This window comes from Podarcis pityusensis, assembly GCF_964106645.2.
Source record: "Podarcis pityusensis genome assembly, chromosome: 1".
Lineage (NCBI taxonomy): Eukaryota > Metazoa > Chordata > Lepidosauria > Squamata > Lacertidae > Podarcis > Podarcis pityusensis.
In genome coordinates this window covers 61,386,740-61,406,641 of record NC_138028.1, presented here as the reverse complement: position 1 = coordinate 61,406,641, position 19,902 = coordinate 61,386,740, and the positions used below count along the sequence as shown (strand labels likewise).

Here is a 19,902-nt window from a genome sequence, read left to right as displayed (position 1 = left end):
TGCTGTCATTCTAGGGTTAAAGTTCAGATGCAAGAAGCAAAGATGCCAGGTCCCACTCTCTCATGTCTACTGCCATTAGGCTCCTCCATGTATGGTATTAGGCAAATCCATTATCTCTTTGTGCTTTTATCTATATAACGACACCCTGCCTACTTAGCTAGCCTTCATTAGCCATTCCTCAGAGAAGGAAGAAATATTGTATGGCTGGTGAGAACAACATACAGCCTGGAGGCTGAATAGTGAATACTGTCTCTGGAATGGATTTCTGCAGCCTGTCTCCCCATCTGGCAGAAGCGACGTAATGTGGAGTGATCACAGTCCATCAATACCACTGCCAGATGGGGTAACAAGTCACGGGGAAACCCCCAGAGGCCAGAAAAATCAATGGATGTTTCCACTCTCAAGAGCGCTTTGCCTTAGTTACAGACCCCCTTCCCAAAAGTTTTATTTCTTGATTTCAGGCATTATTTTTCACTCTAAGATGACCCTTGTACCATTTAAGTGTTTGGGGGCTTTGCTCCACAGGCTTTTCTGTAGGGCTCAGAAATAATAATATCATTTTGGGGGTGTGGGGGTGTATTTTATTCATTTAATTAATTTGCAGCTTGTAGGTACTGCCCAATAACTTTACATTCTCTAGGTGGCAAATTATATAGCAAGGGCAGGTATTTGAATGTGGTCATATTTTCCCTAGCTTAAATGTAAACTGAAGACACCCTTTATCCCAGTTACCAGACACAGGCTGCACTCCAATGCCCTGAGACCCACTGACTTCTTATCAAATTCACTTTTGAGTACTCATGAATAGAATTGTACCGTTAGCCTCTATGCTGTATCAGCTCTTTATATACCATATTGTCTAACCCAGGGCAGGGGTGAGAGTCAAACTAAAGTAGACAGAATAAAGGTGATTTTTTGAAAAATGCCCATCAATACATACACATAAGCACTCTTCACTGAAATGTGTTTATTTATTTATTTGTTTGCTTCAGTTATGAATTGCCTCCCATAATGCATCCCAAAGTGATTTTAACCATAAACCAATCAACAATACAAACAGATATTAAAAACACAATTTCAAGTCCAATAAAGATAAGACAGACTGGGATAAAAATCTCAATTGAAAAGACTTGTTGGAAAATGAAGGTTTTCAACGGGTGTTGAAAAGATAATACAATATGCTTGGCTGGTGTGTAACTGGAGTGTGGTTCCAAGGTGGTTCTGCTGGCATCAGTTGGAGTCTTAACTGGAGTTGAAAGAATCATATTTGAGAAAGCTGGGTGGAGAGAGACACTTTTTCACATGCATGAGTCCAATCATTCCATAAGAACCTAATTACTACAGCTGTGCACTGGAGCTATCCAAAGCCCAGAAGCTGAACCAAATCTGTCAATTTGGGGCCATCAGGGCTTTGGCCAGATGGGGTTGATGCAGCACTGGATCACCTCAGGTCAAAAGGAGGGGAACAAGGAGAGGCAGGCCGCAATCTCGGCCAAGAGCAGAACAGGGCTGTTTGCAAAATGTCTTTCAAACAACCCTGCACTGTGTTTTGACTGCGCATGCCTGTTCCCAGCAGGGGAACACACAGGCACAGCCACACTGAGCAAGATGGAAACCTCAGTGGAAAATTCCATCTTGCTGACCACAAGGAATGTGCTGGCGGAGCAGCACCCAGCAGGGAAGTTCAGTCCTGCTCTCTGTAGTTGCAAGGAGGAAAGGAGATGCAGTGTCTCCTTCTTCCCCTGGTACCACTGAAACTGGTGGGGCAGAAGGCCAGCAACAGATGGAACCAGAGCCAATGAGTGGCAGAGGCACCCCATGACTGGTTGTAAGCAATAAATAAATAAATAAATAAATAAATAAATAAATAAATAAACAAACAACCCTAATTAAACATTAGGCCTAGCTCCCAAATCAATTCAGGGCCCAATCCAGGTCGGAGCTGATCCAAACTGACAGGTTGTGCCCAGGATTGGACTGAATTGGTGTGTGTGTGTGTGTGTGTGTGTGTGCAGCCCTTCTATTTACATGTGATCCTCTTTGTCTTGCTTGCAATTGCAATGTTGTTTTTTCTTTCCTTCATTAGAACCGCATGGGGTTTTTTTATTGGGACTCCAGCGTGCAAGGAGAAGCCATTTCCCCCCACCATAGTCTCAGTGTAAACCACTGCCTCTCCCTGCCCCCTGGTGCTTAGGAGAAAAGACCCTATTGGCATTCCATATATGTAACCTATTGAGTTGGAACCATTCTAACCCTTCTTTACCAACAGATTACCAATCTATCACCAGGCAAAATGAGCAATTTAAGAAAGCACACGAGTTTATGCCCACCGTTCTCAGCACTTTTGGATTAGTCCAGTTGATTTGAACTTCTCACATCTCTGAATTGTCTACTGCAGCATTAAACACCGACTGCTTAATGAACTCCTATATTTACTTCTCACCCTATCTGAAAACAGTCTTTAACATTCACCTCTCCTTTGGGCGAGAGAAGCTTGCATTTGCAGGTGAAGAACTGAAGCAAAAATATGAAGCTCTAGATAGAGAATTTGCCCTTTAAAAGCCTATACTTGATTTGGCAAGGAAAGCTCAAGGGGAGCATGGAATGGAATTTCAATCACCCATGTTCCACATCAGATCACCTGATTGTTTTGACCCACACGATGTTGTCTGAAGTAAAACCAAGATGATCTAAAGTCTACACAAAATATTTTGCATTTTACCTGAATCGATCATTTCCTAACTTCAGCTTGTTTCCAACCAATGTCCTGGCCAAACTCATCTCTAGATGTGGTTGTTTTTAATCAATTAATAGATGTTGCTCATGTTTCAAAGTTTTCTGGCAAGAACAAAAATGGCTACAAAAGCTTGGTTTGTTTTAACATAATGAAAAGTGAGATCTATAAGTCACCTAACTGTCCAGCAGATCTGTTTATCACCAGCCCTTTCAAAGAGACACAAACCTGCCAACATAGGTTTTGTTATTGTGTAAATGTGACTTTAGGGTTGTAGATTCCTTTGGCAGCTACCATTCCTTCATAATGGAACAAAGTTGGCCTGCTCCTCTGCTCTGACATTTAGCCACCTAGAAAAAAGACTTGGAGCACCATTACATGTTAATAAAAACGAGGATGTAGAGCCTGTCTTCTGTATTAAAGCCTGGTACTATCAGCAAACAACCATTGCAGACTTTTGTCTTCAGCAGAATACTCCCTTTCCCTGCATCTGAAGGGCTTCTGCTAGAAGTGGGCTGTGAGAATTTCTCAAGTGAAGTCAGAACTGCTTTTTCTTTATGGCCTCTACACAAGCTCCTTTTCCAGGCATATGCGTTCTGAGTTTTTGAATTGTGGATGACCTTTTTGTGTAGGGCCCACAAGTACTTTCCCCTGCTTGTCCCCAGTGCAAAACAAGCAGAGACCTGTATTATATCAGCTCAAGAATTCAATTTCTTGCTGTCAAGTGTAATAGATGCACTAAACTCCGAAGTGAGCTATTCTCCGAACATAGGTACTCTGTTCTGTAAACATAAACATATGTGCTTCCCTTGTGCCTAGAGATTCAATCTACGCAAGTATCTCCTTTGAAAGGAAACAGGGTCATGGCTATCAGGTCTAAAGCTCCATTAACCACTGCACTTCCTGGGTGTCTTATTTAAGTTGGCTTTCACCCCCTGATGTCAGTCAAGTACCATCAGTGATACTCACCTTTGGCTTGGGCCTCTGGCGCTTCTTATTGAGGTCAAGTGGCTTTGGTTCGTACATGTTTTGAATGAAACATATAGATAGATAGATCCAGTTTGTTTGTGAGTGAGTCTGCCTCCTGTTTGTGAGTGAGTTTGCCTTCTGCTCCTGCACCGCTTCACTGGGTGGTGGAGGGACTATTGGATAGCTGGCAGAAAGGGAGAAAGCTCTCATGTCGAAGAAAGGCCTCCCATCCTGGAACTGCAGGTTTGAACCCTGCCATTACTTTATCAGACCCTTTATACCAATTCTGTCCCTCTGCTCACACCCGTCTGTGTGACTGAACATCTAGGGATGGGTTCTCTCAAAGTATTATGGACGGAAAGAGAGAAGAAAAGCAGGGCAGGAGTGCAGAAAATACAGCAGATGGGGAAAGCTAGAATGGAGGGAGCATAAGAAATGAGTTGTGGAGGAAGCAAGTGCGAAGTGAAGGTAATCTAGTATAGGAAAGGAAAAAGGAAAAGAAATCTAAGTAAAGGCTTGAAGGAAGGGTCAGATCAGTCCAGGGGCAAGTGAAGGAAGGATGGAAGAGGCAGGACTGGAGGATGATAGAATTGCTATCAATATTTTATTGGGCCAACTGGCTATACCTGGTAAGCAGTATTGGGATCTGAAATGGAAGCAAATCACAGATTTGACTTAGCCTCACCCATAATTTCCTGGATTCTGCCAGGATGGTAACCTAACCTGCCAAATTCTGCTTTAGTCCCACCCCGGATCTAATCAAGAGTGCCCTGACTTTATCTATGAGCCATCAGGTTCTGAGTTAGGTCCACTAGCCTCCTAATTATGCTTTGAGGTTTCTTCCTGGGAGGGTGACATATTTTTGAAATACTCCAGTCCAGGCTGGAACCAATATGAAGCAAAGCTGGATGGGAACAGGCAGATATGTTGGGCCAGCCACAGGCATGGGGAACCTGTGGCCCACAAGCTCACCAGGGGATCAAATTTAGCCCATGACGCCAATCAGTCAGCTGGCATCAGTGGGTTTGGCTGCACTCGCGTGGTAACCAAAGCAGCAAGATTTAATCCCCCATTCGCCATTGATGAAGAAGCAGTTGAATCCTGCTCGCATCCTCCAGAGAGCAGGACTGAAGTCTCTGCTCACCAGAGTTTCATTCTGCTGAGTGCTGCTTTGGCATTGCATTCCCTGTGGGGAACTTACTGGCAAAATAGTACCCCTACAGAGAGCAGGATGGAACCCTCCACTCATATGATGAACAGAGAGTTTAGGGCTGCTGGGTGCTGCTTCAGCAATGCATTTCCTGCAGGGAATGTGTCAAGGAAGCAGACTTCCACCCATCCATATGGGTCAACTTTGAGACTACCCATCATATGAGAGACAGGTGGTTGGACCCAGCCACCTGTCAAAATTGGCTCACATGGTGCAGGAAGAAGGTTCCCCACACCTGTCCTAGCACTACAACATCTCTTCAGCCCTTGCCTCACTTTATGGCCACATTTCCAAGTACATTCTCATAATTTTTCAGGACACCTCAGTAGCAATAAGAAGAAAAAATCTCTGTCTGCTGTAGCAAGAGATAGCATTATCTCAGGAAATAAGACTTTACACAGATTTATTGGAACCAATAAGCTAAAATATACCTTAAATAAGCAGATAATATCAGTTTCATTGACCATGGTGGGTGATTTGTTTCTTTACTTTTATTACTAAGCACAGCATCTGTCTCAGCTGTAATTTAGTTTCTACAATTAATACTGTCCTTATAGTTAAAGCATTTTATTTCTTTTTTTCTAGATTCTAAACACTTTATAAATAAAAGTGTGCAGGAGGGGGAGACACCATTGTTTTATGTCCATCTTTGTGGAAACAAAGAGTGCAAGTCAGATGTTGTGAGAAATAAACCACCCCATTTCCTACCAATGGGTAAGGAACAAAACCAGGGCAAATGTGTGGTGAAAGTAAATCTTAAGATAGCTTCATTAATTTTATTATTTATCCATGGCATTTATATGCCGCTTGTCAGGCAGACCTTACAAAGTAGTTTACATGATACGATTGGAACAGTATGCACCAGTAACAATAAAACAAAACAAGATAAAACAGGGGAAATAAAACTTTTTTGAAAGACTGTTTTTGCTCCTTCCTCCCTTCAGGGCAAGATGCTTGCTCAGGATCTCCTGTGGGTGACGGTTAGAAAAGGGAGGAGCCACTACTGAGAGCTAGATAGCGATAGCACAACGAGATGCTTCTCTTTCTTCTCTCCTTGTCTCCAGGCAGGGTGGTTTTTCAGAAGACCCTGTGGTGGCAGTTAGTGAATGGCTTCTTAAGATTACTACCCTTTGAAAAATGCAGACAGGATGTTGTGACCACTGTGGTCACACACACCCCTGACCCCTGCTCTGTTTTTGTCCCTGCAGTGTTGTTAAAACACCCAGACCAGGCTCAGAGACTCTGGCAGGAAATTTCTGAGGCTGGGCTGAGTTAGCTGCTTTAGCAGTCAGAGATTACGGTACATGCTCTGGCAGAGTTGTCAGTGCACTTGATTTCTGGGCTGCCCAAGCCCCTGTGATCCTTGGCTGATGATGATTTCGCTCTGCTAGAAGACAGATATTTCTTTGCAGGGCAAAGTATTTATCAGCTGGCAATTGTTCCTCAGTTCAGATTGCCATTTGAGCCAGAGAAGATGTCAGGAGCTTTTCAAGCACCCATCTGCTTTGAATTGGGCTTTTGTGAGTCTCAAATGTTCTCCTCAGAACCATCCTGAGAGGTCTCTAATGACAGGGACTAGGTGAGAAAGCACTGGATTGGAGTGGATAGGGTTCAAGGTTTGAATCTCCTATGCAGGGAACTAAAAATGCAGAGTTATCTTCAAGATTTTGGAACCCCTTAGGCAAGAGACCACATGTGTTCCCCTGTTGAAGGGTGAGATTCCACAAACTCTGAGATTGTCTCAGTAATCACTTTACATCAGACAGAAGCTTTCCTCCAGAATTCACCTGGTCACCTGTCTTCATTCCCCTACAGTGCTTTGCATGCCCTTTATTGACTTCTGGCCCTTGGTCTCACCTTGAATTTTTTTTAAAAAAAATATTCAGGTACATAAGATGTAGGCTTGTCTCTGTTTCTTACCATTGGTATTATTATCATGTGAGCATTCTTATGTCCATTTTTCATAGCTTTTCTACAAAAATGGTTTCACACTAGAAATAACTGCTCATCTTCTCTCCAAGTTAACTACCAAAATAGAAACTGCATGCTACTTCTTATCAGTGTGGTATATATAGTAATATCCCCCTTAAGTGTTCCGCCCCATCTGTTTCCTTTTTAGCTGCCTGGTTAGAGGGAAAGGTATGAGAGTTAAATACGTTTACATTTTATTTTCTAGCATAGCTCTCACAATGGCAACAGTTCATCTCCTAATCCAGATGGCAGATAGGTTCAGATGGTGATAGCAGAACAACTTGGTTTTCTTTTGATTATTGGACTGCAGGGTGTTTGTCCACAACTTGGTTTTCTTTTGATTATTGGACTGCAGGGTGTTTGTCCAAACTCCAGAGGTTAATGTGACCTGACCCTGAAAGTCAGTGAAAGGACTTCCATTGACTTTGACAGGATTTGACTCAACAAGGTCTAATATTTCTGCCAGGGAATATGCTGTGCAAGCAATCAGGTAGGCATAAAACTATGGGTTTATACTTATTGATCTTGAGTCCTGAGATACTGGAAGGCCGGTAATCAATACAAGGCTATGCGCCGGTCACATAATATTTTTCCAATATCTTCCAACATTCATCTGATTAATTTTGTCACAGGTGTAGCCTTGGCTCATTTATTAAAAGTGTTCTCAAAGCTGATGTAAATTAGCATGATAACAAAGAGAGTGGCTGCCTGAGCGAAGGCAAAATTGTACAACAAACGCAGGCAGTTTATAGATGTCTGAAAAAATGTACATGGCTAATGTATACAGCAGCCCCTAAACTACAAGGGACAAACTACAAGGGACAAACCAATCTGATAAGTAGTTCCACTAAAACCAATAGGACTTATCTATGCATTCTAGGTCGTCCCTTTGCAAGTTTGCCAGAAATGATTTCTACTGTATCCAGTGGGAATTAAGTACCATGCATAGTTAGATGTGTCTAAGCAGTGCTCAAAGTATAGGGGGCCAAGGAGGCCAAGGGGGCCAAGGGGGGCATGTTATTTTATTCATTAGATTTTTATATTGCCATTTATCACAATATCTCAGGGTGGTTCGTAGGATAAAATACAAGGTAAAAAGACAAGTAAATAGTTGAAATGAAAACAACAATACAATAGATAGTTAGCTAGTTTTTTTAGAAAGCTAGAGACCATGATTTGGCTAAAACTAGAGGGAGCCACAAATTGGAATTTATGGATTGCATAAAGGATACCCTATTCCCACTATCCACAAATACTCCCCCCCCCCTCTCTCTCACACACATACACATAATTGAAAAATGTTTGGGGAAATATCACAGTGGATACCCTGAAAGCACTTCTCAGCAAAAGAAACTGATCTGTAGAAAATTTAACTTGAAAAAAGAGACATTGCACATACCTTTGTAAACCAAGAAATTTTAATTAATAAATACATTTAAAAAGGTGTCCTAGGCTTGATGCAGACATTGGATTTTGCAGCATTAAAACATATCCCTTAAAAAAAGAAAAAGAAACTATCCCTAACTTTAATTAGGAATGACATACTAGCTGAACCTTAGCTTGCTAAGCAAAGTCAAACAGCCGCCACTGCATTTTTGGCCAGGAATCAGGTGCTCATTGCCTGCGCCTGATGCCCAGACATAGCTGCTTGGCTACTTACCCTCATGTCCATCTGTTGAAATGGCAAGGCGCCTTCACAGAAGTCACTTGGACTCATGCCTTCAGGGCAGAGAAACCAGTCATTGACAGACAGCCTGTGTTACAATGCCTACATCATATCTTCTGGAGGTGCATTTCCTTTGAGCCTTTCCTATAGATCTGTTAATTGCAGACATCCTAAGGCCTTGTTACAGCTGATGGGAATGGCGAGCCAAGGGAGGAAAATACGTGAACTGTGCAGGAGGGTATTTCTGAGTTGCCAGTGAGACAGGTTGCGTTTGCAATAGGTGCAGGAAAACTCGGCTGTACTACCTGGAGTGGCAAAATAAAAATATGCAATGTACAACCATGGCCTTTTGGTTTGTCAGGAAGAAAATGAGACAGAAAGAGCACATTTACAAAACGGGTAGAATAATAGACCAACACTGTGTACTACATTTCCTTGCCCCATGATGCATGAAATTTACATGAAAATAGTGAATCTGTGTAGAAAAACTAAATGACTCAGGTCTCCAGTACCTGAATTACTGCCTTGTTACCTACAGGTACCGTCTCAGGTGCCATCTCAATCCGCAGAGGGTGCCCTCTTAGTTTTTCCTTTGCCCTCAGAGGCTCAGGATGATGGCAGCCCAGGAAAGGGCATTCTCTGCAACAACCAGCATTCTTGACCTTGTCTTGTCTGCAGACCCTAGAAGAGGGTGTTAAAGCAATGGGTAATGGGATACAGAATGGCAAAGCGTGTTCTCCTTCATGGAGAGCACGTGTTGCAGTGGGGTCTGACAGGACACTCCAAAGTTGTGGGGTGGGCTAATTGATCGTTGGCCACTGATGTGATTGGGCTTCCCTTGTTGTTGGGAAGAAGTTAATGTTGCCATTTGTTGACTGACAGCTAGAAATGCTAAAACTCCTTGCACAAGGCTAGAGCTTCCTCTTTTTGCCCCGTGGAACGGATTGCCCATCGCCCCCTCCCCATATTTAGGGTTGTTCGCTTTGACCTTGCTATGCCTGTCATGGGGTCATCTCCTCTTGGGGCAGGGGCCTGTTAGGAATTTTGTCCATCTGGCTGATTGGCTGGGGCCATCTGGTTTTTGCCTAGTGCGTAGCAAATCGTCACAACTTGTAAGGTTGCGGTTAGGCATTGGTTTATGGTTTGGTTGGTTGAAGGGCATGGATTGGCTGTGCCTGCACCTCTAATGCTGCTGCTGCAAGGGATTCCGTTACAGGAATTCAGGGGCTCACTATTGCTTTTATCCACCCTGTCAAGGGGCTCGGGCCACTGCAAGAGCTCCTGGCTGCATTTGGGGAGGGCTGAGGGCAGGTTCCCTGCTCCGTCGCTACCCTCAAGTGTATTCCCCTTTTCTGACTTTCGCAGGCATGCGGAATGTCAGTCTGTCCCCCATAGGGCGGCAGATATTCGCAACCAATGCCTAAGCAACCACTCACATTTTTGTATTTTAATAAAGTTGTGGCCTAAATTATGCAAAAAACCTTAAACAAAATTTCTTTGTGATGTGTGAGTTATTGGGGTGGCCCTGGGGACCTCGACACGCAAAGGGTGTTTTGTTTTTTGTTTTTGGATCTATGCCAGGGCATTGGAGCACATTTGGTAAATGGGCTCTCTACCTTGCACTGTGTCTTCATAAGGAATAGGGATGAAGAGAAAAGTAGTGAAGCTCCCAAGGAATACCAGAAATCCCACATGTCTCCAATTTCTCTCTCCAGTTTTATTACAATAAGAAGATGCTTGCCTTGATTCAGATCACCACGGGAGCACTGGCAGGCCACGTGCATGTTTGCAGAGAAACAGTGCTTAAGGATCTACGATTAGGACAATTGCATAGTGGTTCCCCAGGGAAGTTCGCCTGCTGCCTTCATTATACACCTTTAGGCGCCAGACAAAACCGTTCCTTTTTAACCAGGCCTTTGGTTGACTAGATCAACATCCTATACCATTTCAAAATGTGGCTTTTGGGGGGTGTTATTGGGTTATTGTTTTTATTTTGATTTTATATACTGTGATCTTTTCTGTGAACTGCCCTGAGACCTCTGGGTATAGGGCGGTATATAAATTCAATAAATAAAATAAAATAAAAAAATCTGCGTGCAGCAATGGATGAGCTGCTGGGTATATTCTGTGTCTCTTCTTCAGCATTTACCACACTTGGCTGCATATGCTTTGGAGCACATATAGATTGCATTTGCTGACTCCGGTCAGCTAAGTTATTGGATCAGAGTATGAGCTCAGTTTGTTTTAGATTTTGAGATGTAAACATTTGCATGACAGCTATTCATTATGGTCAGGGTTTTCTTTTTTGCCTAGGATCAATAGGATGTGCTGGGGTTTTTTAATTATCTCCTTGTATTCTCAAAGGATGTTCTATACCCTGTAGTGGCTGTTATATTTTTACTTATATGGTCTTTTCACAAGGGCAGAACCAGTGTAAATGCATTTTAAAGTACAATATAGAAAAGAACTAAAAGCGTTCGTTTGCCTCTGTCTATGACAATGGTCTCAGGAAGAAAATTTTGCCCCACACCCAGAATTTATTTTGTGGATTAAAGGGAACAGCCAAAACGTACCATGAACATCTGGTAAGTAATTATGCGGAGCAAAAGTGGTGTAATAAAATAAGCAGAAGGGTCACTGCTGCCCTTCAAGTCACTTCTAAAAATGACTATCTTTTATGCGGTATAGTATGCAGAATTTAAGAGCAAGAATTAAGCTCTGCATACTGATCCCAAGAAACCTCAGAAAAGTCTTCATTTCAACTAGAGTTTGTTCTGTGATGACCTCTGCTACCATTTGACTACGTAAAATTACCTCGTATTAGAAAAGGAAGTCAAGTTCATCCACTCTCAGATGGCCTTTGAATTTTTATCTCTTAGGCCTTGATCTCTGTTATTGGGACTGAAGCCATTATCAGGCGTGGCTGACTCCAGAGGCCAGACAAAGTTCTCAGCTCAGGTTGTTGCCTCCAGAATTTCTCTTCCATTCATCACAGCCCAAAGTGGACTCTGCCTATGTACACATTACCCTTTTCTCCAGCTCCATTGCTTTCCCCTTGCTGGAGTACACAAGGTGTTAGCCACAATCCTTTCAAATCCTGTACCTTGGTTTTCGAACAGCTTAGTTCCTGAACGTTTTGGCCGCCGAACGTCGCAACCCCGGAAGTGACTGTTCTGGTTTGCAAACTATTTTTGGAAGCCAAACGTTCGACTGGAGCTTCCTGCAGCCAATCAGAAGCCACGATTTGGTTTTTGAATGTTTTGGAAGTCAAAAGGACTTGTGGAACGGATTCCATTTGACTTCCACAGTACAACTGTAGTTTCTTGAGAAATACTGCTGCTAGATGGGTTTCCCCTCAAACCAGCTCCCATCCAATTTGAAAAAGTAGGTGTTAAATTGATGTGCATACATTTAGATGTCTGTTATCTATGAGCACATGCAGCAGGGGATATGACCTCATTGCATTTTTAGCCGCTAATGTGAACATATCCTCTCTGACACCACTCAACTCTCTCTTTTGACCATTCTGCTTGTTGTGAATGTATTTCTATGTCAGGAACAGTGATTCTAAATGATTTTTGGGATGGTGAAAATAGAATACAACAGTGGTAGTTGCTCCATATTAATTAACAAACGTAGGAACCTGCCTTATCAGCACTTTGGTCCATCCCAGCACTGATTGGCAGCTGCTCCCCAGGGTCTCTGACAGAGATCTCTCCCAATCCTACTACCCCAAATGCTTTTAACTAGAAACAAATTAACAAGATTGAATTTGGGAGTCTCCTGATGAAAGGCACATTACTTGTGTTGAATTGTAGCACTTCTATAATTTTCATGTGTCTAATCCCAGATGTCCTACTAATATCAGAAAGATGCAACTGATATTGATTAGCTTGCAAATGATTTGGGTTGTGAATGCTGATGTGCTTAAGTTGAGCACGAACTGATTGTAATATCAGCTCACTGACTTTGCAATAGAAAAAGCCACAGTGAATCCTGAATTCTTGCACCTAAAACTAGTCATAAAACCAAAACACAAACTTTACATTTTTCACTGTTGTTTTTTTTCTGTTACCTGAGGGACGGGGGTACCAAATCTCCTATCCCAGAAGCTCAGTTCCAGTTCTGAATACCAAGTCTCAGGAAGGAAGAAATAAGAAAAAAAGGTGATTTGAGCACACAGATAAAAATAATATTCAAAGACCATGGTTTTCTAGGTGTGGTTTGGGTTTTCATGAGTTACCTGTAAAAACATAATAAAACATCAAACATTTAAAACTTCCCTGAACAGGACTGTTTGGATGTATCATTTACTGTTTATTTGTTTAAAAGTTCCTCAAGTAAACTTTTGAACATAACCTATGGGCCTTGGGCATGTTTTTATTCAAAAAGGACTCAGTTTTTATGTATCCAGTCACTTCAAACTCCACAATATTAATATCTGCAGTGAGCCCCACATAGAGTGCATTGCAGTAGCCCAAGCGGGAGATAAACAGAGCATGTACCACTTTGGCGAGACAGTGCACAGGAAGGAATCCCATGATTCCTGACCATTGGCCATGCTTGCTGGGGCTGATGGGAGTTTGAGTCCAAGAACATCTGGAAGTCGCAGATGCCCACCCCCATCCTAGTGCATTTGATTGTGTGAAAATTTGGAAATAAAGAATTAACAATTAGCCTCCAGGCAGTCTTGAGTCCCCAGCACCTCTTTCCTTTTTTTCTTTTGCGAACTATTCACTGCTGAACCATAACATCGAGGTATTCCAAACAATAAGTTTCTGACATGTAATGTACTAACTGTATATTTATTAAAGTTCTGCTTCTGAATGTGTTTAGGTTAAAGAAGCAATGGAATGGCTTTTAAAAGAAAAAAGAAAAATACTCTCCTCACTCCTGCCGAGTAATCTTGAGTTCTCAAACCCTGCTGATGTTATGCTTCTTTCCTTCAGACATTTTTTAATTCCAGTTTTACTGTACAAAACTCTGAGGCATTAATTCTCCAGCTAATCTTTCTCCTTAGAAAATTCCCTGCCATTAAAAAGAATAGCTAATCACCATAAACACTGCTTAGACTCTCTAATGTTTTCCAGACTCTTTCAATAATTAATGAGTTTGCATTAACACTTTTAAAAAATATACGATATCAGAGCAATTTGTTTGGCTGAAGATCTGAACTTCAAAGAGTCTGTCAGTCTTATTATTCACTAGGGACCAAAGCGCACATTGGCCCAGTTGCTACAGCTGCCCCAATCTCCTTGGAGAAAGGGTGAGATTCATGTAATAAATAAAATACCAATATTTTTGCATGTCATCGCTCAGCTCATATTGTAGCAGGTTGCAGAGGAGTTTAAAATTGATATTTTCTATGGGAAGCAAGTTAGAAGCCCTGTTTGCCACAATATGGCTGCAAAGAGAAGCAGGGAAAAGCAATTGTCATAAGCAGAATGGCCTTGCACCCTTAGTTGGGCAAAGTGTTCCAGAAGTCATCCTGAATTGCTGAGGTGTGCATAGTAGAATCTCGAAAGGAAAAGGAAATCTCCACGTGGGGTTGAGAGAGGGTTTGTTGACATTTTCCTGATAGAAAAATCAAACTTGGGGTCGGAGGGTGGGAAGAGACGTTCAGCTTGAATATTGCAATTCCAGGAATTCAGGAACTTTCTGTGAAAATTCTAGATGCTATTCTGCCATGCTTTCAAGGAGTCCACCGCACTTTTAAATATTCTGCTGGGAGCTGCCCAGAGTGGCTGGGTAAACACTGCCAGATGGGTGGGGTATAAATAAATTTGGTCAGTGTTCAGTCTGACTCATTTTTTCTTTGTATAAGAACAAGCACAAAGGAGGTTTCTCAGCCCACTCACAGGTCCTTATAATATCAGTGGGAACAGTTGGTCCTGGCAAATATTAACCGCTTTCAGTTTTAACCTGAGGATTGTCATTTGTCCAGTTTTAACTTTAACTTTAATTTATTTGAATTAATTTTGGGATGCATTTTAATTGATTGATTGCTTGCTTTAGCCACTCTGAGCCTGGCTCTGGCCGGGGAGGGTGGGGTACAAATAAAAATTATTTATTATTATTATTCACTCTGTAACCTGCTGTGATTACAGCATGGCAATTTATGTACATTTGTTGCCACCTACATTTTCACAGAGTTTTAACTCTTTCCTCTGAAACCATCTCAGCTCAAGACATATTTCACCTCTTTCATACCCTGGATGTTCTGCACGCTGCCATGTAGCGCACCTGTGAACAGAAACAGGTTGTGTGTGTTAGATCCGGAACCTTGAATTGAAACAAACCATTCACGCAAAGGGGAGGGAAGTGCAACCAGAATTAAATGAAATGCAAGTCAGCTGATGGATTCTATAAAACATGCTGCCTAGGTTAAGGAAACTGCATAAATTTTGTATATTGCCACCTAATTAATTGTACTTTTATTCTGCTCATTGCTCAGCTTTCTATAAATTGTATGGAAAGCTTCTGCTCTAAATTTTTGACCTTGGATATTTGAACAAAACCAGCTGGATGTGTACCAAGGACAATGTATTTTCACTGATTTTGGTAGCCCAGAAAATTGAATGTCCTGATCACATATGGACAGGGATCCTCTTGTGGACAATAGTGCTGAAAGACAATAGTGCTGCCCCAGTTGAAGACAGAAAGCTTCTGAATACCAGTTGACGGAAAAATCTGGAGGGTAAAGTGCTCTTGTGCTCAGATCCTGCATGTGGGTTTCCCAGGCATCTGATTGGCCACTGTGAGAACAAGAGGCTGGATGGGCCATTGGCCATATCCAGCAGGCTCTTCTTAGGTGCAGAGTTAGGACAGAGCAAACACTTGTGACACAATGTTGGGGGTGGGGAGCACAGGCACATTCCTGATACGGCAAGTGCTCTACGTATAGGTAGTGTGTGAACAGAGCTAGGGTGACAATAAAATATGATTTTCGAGCTTGAGGAATCCTAGCGTCCAGCTTTGAATAAACAAAGGTGCCTGATTTTCAAGAGTGTTACATACCACAAAATCTGGCGTGGCTGAAAACCTGGCACTTATAGGGAAAAAAGAAGGGAGGAAGTAGTAATGTGAGTTGTCTCCTGACTTGGCAAAACACAGGTCAGCTGGCTGTTCATATAGGCTCTCTCTGAAGACTTTAGCACTGCAATCAATGCAGTATTTTTCATTTTTTACTTTCTGCTGACACATATTGGGAGAAGTGCGATGCAGTCCATGACAAGCAGGAAGCCTGTCTTTTCAATCCACCCTCTGAGTGCATTTTATGGAACTCTTCCACCATCACAGGGTGCTCTCAGCAAATCATTCTTTGACAGGAAGCACTAGATAGTGAGATACCATCTTAGGTCTTCTGCCTTCTGTGAATTCTTCCTTTTAGAAGGCCTTGGAGGTCAGAATCCATAGGATTGTGGCTGTAAAGAGAAATGGCAGAAGGCATTATTGCAACACCAGACTACCCTATACGTCCTGTCATGATCTTCATGGTCATGAGAAATTGAAATGTTGTGTTTCTTTCAAAATAGTAAGCGAGTTGTCACACATGTGAAATAGAAACAACACAGAGTTTTGTAGGTGCTGTAGAACCTTAAGCATCTGACCTGAATTCTGCCAAAACCACAACAAGCTTCTAGACCTGTAGATGACAGCTTAAAACCATTGATAAATAAAGTTGACCATCTACCAAGTGATAATTAACTACTGTGTGCATGTAACCACCTGGTAAGCCTTATGGTACTGCCATGTGGTCAGGAGAACATTTGCTTATGTTTATGCACCTGTTCCGAAATACAGGGGAGCAAAGGGAATGTAAAATTCTCATCTGTATTTGTCTGGATGGTGTGGACAACTGGCTTACCAAGTGATCACTCCAAACACTGAGATTAATCTTGGTGTTGGAAAAAGTAGCACAAGAAGCAGCTCATAGTGCTTTAAACTTTTGATTGCTTATATGAGCAACAATATATGAATCCATGGCTTTTGGCTGCTGTATTACCCACTGCAGTACTAAACTGCATATAATTTGATCACATTGGAACTTCTTTTAATTTGCACATGGCTAGATTGTTTTCTTCCCCCTCTTTTGCAGCTCCCTTTGAATTTTATATCCCTTTAATGAGGAACTAAAATGGGTGCAGTCTTTGTGAGCTTCTGCCAGATGTTGTTTAATAATTTCATCCCAGTCAATCCTTTTGGAGACTCGATGGTGGGAATTGCACTTGGCTGTCTGCTGTAGCTTCTTTAAAATGCAACCATTTTCTTAGCTCCTCTTCTTCATGCACTGAAGAAAATCATCCTTAAATGCTCCTGTTTCCTTCTGATCCTGTAGTCTCCAAGTGTGGTCATACAACAACGGCTATGATTCTCATTCCTCTATTGAAAATGGTTGTAATATATAACTTTTTTTGGTGTTGTGGCTTTATTATAGAAATAATGCCTCTGAGCATGAGCAGATGGCTTCTCTTTCATCACTGCAGGTGACATTGGGAGGAATTCAGCATTGCACTAAGGTGATCATTCTGTCAGGGTAAGCATTTCTGCTTGTCCAACAGAATTATCCTCCCTCTTCTATCCCTAGAATTCTCTGGACCCCACAAACCAATTTGGGAGTGGGCACACAGGGGGAGGAAAGGGGAAAGCCACATTACATAAGTGGAAGTCCTTGTGCAGGGCTTTCACTCATGGAACTCATTAGTTGAATCCCTCCTAATGTTTCTCACGCTGTATTCTGGCTCAGGGCAATGTAAACCAGGAGGAGGAAGGGTTACATCATTTTTTTCACCAGACCCACAGGTTGGTTATGCTGAGAATGGGTTATTGGCACTGAGTCACCCAGTGAATATTGGAGCAAGGATTCTTCTAACCCAGTTCTATCTAGTCCAAGTCCAACTCTCTAACCATTACTCTACAACAGTGGTGGGCCTCTGGATGTTAACTGAAAAATCTAGAGACTCCAGAGAGATGGGAGAAAAATTCAGAGGCAAGCAGGCATATATTTGTTTTTTTAAGAGGTTGGTCTCCGGAGCTATCAACATGAATGCTATTCAAGCAATCTATTTCTCCATGTGCAAGGCAACAGAAAGCTAGCAGCCTTGACAAACTGCTTCTTGCATAACTGAACATGATCACACTCACTCTTTTTCATTCAAAGAAATCTAATAAACACCAGGAGACAAATCCCAGGCCAACAGTTCAGCTGTCCGGTTGATTGACTGGGTTGCATCCTATCTGCCCACTAAGGGCAACGGCGTGAAGGGAAGGGATTGAAGATCAAAGGCAATTTTGTGAACCTTCCAGGTTCCTGGGGCTGAGAGAGAACCAGGAACAATGAAGCTGCCTGTAAAAGGAAAGAAGTCCTGTCATGTCGTTTCAGCTTGCAATGGAAAAACAAAACAATTGTTAGTGCAGTGAGTGACATAGTACTCTTTAATTGCATTTTCCCTTTGTCGTTAGAGTGAGAGAAAGCCCCATAGTTCATAATAGATTATGCTCCCCTGGCCATAGACATGGCAATCATGTTGTTGCCGTAATGTAATGCCAGGCCCTTTATAACCTTCTATAACACAAAGAAGGGGTTCTATTTGAGGGACAAGTTACAAGAAATCCTGCCTCTGCTTAGCTCCCCAGAAATGTGAAGCTATTGTTCATGGTGCACTAGGCCCAACCAGAATGAGCTTATTTCTGTACTTTTGGCGTATTTATTACTCTAGTTTGCTTTTTAAACAGGGATCAACATGGAAAAGTTCTGTCCCACAAATGCTACCCTTTTGGGAACCTGAGTCTCTTCACTTTGTTTTCTCACCCAACCATCCTTCCATTCTAGGAAGTTTTGAATCAAGCTGCTGCCTCAACAGATAAAAATAAACTCAACTTTTGGAAGGGACCCCAAGGGTCATCTAGTCCAACCTCCTCTAATGCAAGAATTCCAGCTAAAGTGACATTATCTTGTTGTGAACCACCCTGAGACCTTCGGGTATAGGGTGGTGTATGAGTTGAATAAATAAATAAATAATAATAATAATAAACCTCCAATGAAGGACATCACCACCTTTCAAGGTAGCACATTCCATTGTCAAACAGTTCCTACTGTCAGAAAGTTTTCCCTAACGTATAGTTGGAATCTCTTTTGTTGCAATTTGAATCCATTGGTCTAGGACCTAACCTCTGGAACAGGAGAAAACAGGCTTGCTCTGTCTTCCACGTGACAGCTCTTCAGATACTTGGAGGGGTTTCCTTTGTCAAGCAACCTTTCCCAACTTCAAGCCCTAAAGACACCAGAAGTAGACCCACTGAAATCAGAAGGATTTAAAGTAGTTTGGATCTAACTTAATCTCCTTCCTTTTACCTTCTTTCCAATAAAAAGAAAGGATGGCTAATATTAAAAGCTGTTGGCAACAGTATTACAGCATCTGTCAAAGTCATTGGTGACAAAGCTGGGTATTGAATTTAGCCACTTGCATTTCTAATTTCAGTCCGGTAGAGGGCAATTGTGCTCAGAACAGCAGTGAAAAAGCATCTCCTCTGCAGCTTTGAATACTGATTAGTGATGCCTGTTGAAAGAATGCAGTCAAAAGTTTGGCCTTGATATTTGATCCTGAATCACTGATCTAGTACACCACACAACGTGTCTATAGTTTAACGACATAATGCATTTTCAGGTGGAAAATAAAGCTGCACTTCTGCCTGGAAATTAGAGCTGCTTCTTCTTCTTCTTTGGCGATCACTTGTAGCCGAGTAAGATTGTGTTCCATAAACACGGTTTTAACAATGAGTCCGTAAGTAACTGTGGAGGCCAATTCTGGACCCACACATCCTTCCACAGTGGGGACATTGGTTCCCAGGTGGGAGTTGATCACAGTGTGGATTTGCCAAGCGTGCCTTCCTCTTAGCACGTTTGAGCATCTAGCACACCTTACAGCCCATGGGTATGCTAAATTAAATGCAGAACGCAACCCAGGCTTCTTCATCACATCTACATAGCACATGTGATAGTTTACATTATGTAATTTTTTTGTCTCTTTTGAGGACTAAGCTAGAGAATAGCAATGAAGAAATACTCTGTTCTTCTTAATCTTAACATTGGTTCTACCATTATGACAGTAGCATCACACACACACACACACACACACACACACACACACACAATGTTTCCATGTAATCGGGTCAGACATGGCTGCTATAACTTAAGGAATTGGCATCTGACCTTTATTGGTTGACTTGAACCATTAATCTTCCTGGGCTCCTGGCTCCAGGACTGACACAGAGGCTTACCATGTGATTTATTGTTATTTATTTATCACATTGCCCCCTGCTCTTCCTCCAAACAGCTGAGAGCAGCATACA

At 42.1% G+C, this 19,902-nt stretch overlaps 1 long non-coding RNA gene across 3 annotated transcripts in view; it reads left to right on the top strand.

Moving 5' to 3' along the window:
* Positions 1-5,503: 5,503 nt before the first annotated feature.
* Positions 5,504-19,902, top strand: part of LOC308464978 — a 38,323-nt gene continuing 23,924 nt past the window's right edge. For 2 of the 3 annotated variants that reach the window (XR_013980206.1, XR_013980207.1), the window contains exon 1: positions 7,052-7,374. This is a non-coding gene — a long non-coding RNA (uncharacterized lncRNA). Of the gene's footprint in view, positions 5,628-7,051; positions 7,375-19,902 lie in introns of those variants that run through there. The other variant, XR_013980205.1, reaches the window with a different exon arrangement.